This window comes from Pundamilia nyererei, unplaced genomic scaffold, assembly GCF_000239375.1.
Source record: "Pundamilia nyererei isolate P.nyererei 1_Seehausen unplaced genomic scaffold, PunNye1.0 scaffold00038, whole genome shotgun sequence".
Lineage (NCBI taxonomy): Eukaryota > Metazoa > Chordata > Actinopteri > Cichliformes > Cichlidae > Pundamilia > Pundamilia nyererei.
The window spans coordinates 847932-849980 of record NW_005187439.1 but is presented as its reverse complement, the minus strand read 5'-3'; positions in this window follow the sequence as shown (position 1 = coordinate 849980).

Sequence of the window (2049 nt, the reverse complement as noted above, 5' to 3'; positions counted from 1 at the left end):
TTGCAGCAGGGGGCAAAAACGAACCTTCTGGCAGATCTAGTGCTGACGCCCGCACACAGTCATACAGTAGCTTTGTGGGGAGGCTGTAGGTCAGGAGGTAAAGCAGCATCTACTAATCGCAAGGCCGGTGCTTCGATCCCTGGCTGCTCCAGTCTGCAAGCCACATATCCCTGGGCAAGATACTAACCCCCACATCACTTAAACATAGAAGAAAGTGCTTGTATGAATGGGCGAATGAGGCTGTTGTATAAAGCACTATATAAGAATCAGTCAATTTTACAATGCTATACTTTTCCTGTACGTTTCACAGCGCGTTTCTTTATTTCTAACCCCGGTCCATGTTTGAACTCTTCCTCTTTCATGTGAACCTGCTGCATAGATAAACCCCGGGTAGACTTATGCAGCTGATAACTGTGTTCACGTGACCCTTTAGCCTGATTGCTGATGTTAGATCAAGCAAAGCTACATAATGGAAAGCTACCCTGGCTATGATGCATTTGCTTGACAGCCCAGGCCCCAGGAGATGAGTGCAGCGCAGAAAGGCAGCACTTTTACAGATAACCAGATCTGCAGATACTGAAACAAGGAACTAAAAAAATGCAAACATGCTCGGTGCTCTAATCTGGGAGGTGTCGCACAACAGACTCACTTTCACTGCACTCGTGTTATGCTTCAAGACATGCACAGTGGAAACACAGTAATTACACACAGCCCGTCTTGTGCACAAAGAGGATGATGGGCTATAAAATGTAGAGCTGATAGCTATTATCACAAAAGGAGGCCTGTCAGGAAGCAGCTGGTGGTGAGCAGAGATCAGTGAGGGAGGGGACAAACAAAAACAATCTCTCCAGATTTTCATTTCAATCCAGACGTGTTTTTAACTGTATAATTTGCCAAAATCCTTTCTGAAGGAAATGACACTTTAGCTGTTAAGAGTGGTGAGTATCCATTTTAGCATCAGTGCATCTGTCAAATAAAGAATTACATTGCAACAATAAACTGGGTAGTTTACATTGTTTAAAGAAACTTTTAGAACTACATAATAATAATTCTTGATATGACAAAGTTATTACTGTCAGACGCTGCACAGACAGCTCATCTCCCATCTGACTCCCTCACAATCAGCTGATTGTATTTGCACAATGATGTTTGCATATTTAATGACGCCATGCGACTCTTCACCTTCATTCCAAGAATATCAACACGATTACAGAGAATCGGTATCGTGATGCACATCACAGTTTCATCAGCAAAACACTAATTTGAGGTTTTCTATCTGACTGTACTTTTGGAGGTTTTCTCACACAAGTCATCAGAAAACGGAGCAAACACCCAGGCCAGCGATGCCGGTTTCTGATCCTCTATGCCATTTATATTCAACTGATGCAGTTTCAGTTATTAAAACTTTCATACAGTGCTTAACAAACCTGTCAGATCACCTGTCATAGAAACAAGAAAACAAATATCAAAGTGTTTGGCACTGTATATGCCCTGATAGTAATCACAGAAAAACACCTTTAGCTGAGATGTTGTATCTTAAACAAAAGAAGGTGCAGCAGATTTCTATAACACAGCAAACATCAGATACTTGCGTCACTTCCCAGTATGTTTATGACTTCACCAGATAACAGGACATGAGCCTTTTTCACTTTTTCATAATTAATCTTTTGCTCATACCGAAGTTGCTGGCCAGAGGCTGACTCACAGCTCACGGTAGCTTTAGCCACTTTCCTTTTGTTAGCTTTTGTAAAATGTCCATATTCAGCTGAAGGAGTCTGATTAGCTTTGTTGTTAGGAGCATTTTTGTTGCAGTCCCCTGAGGTTTACTTTAACAACTCAAACCAGCTTATAATCAGTCATAAGTGAGGGTGACTGGCCAGTCACCAAACATCTAAGGTGGGTCAGATGGGACATTAGCAACCGCAGAATCTGGAGCTAGGGAGCTAGATGCAACTTCAGGATGTTTCATGTATGTGCCATTGGTTAGTGTGAGAGGACGGACTGATGACCTCGGCCACTTAAAGACAGTACATCAGATACCCTGTAACC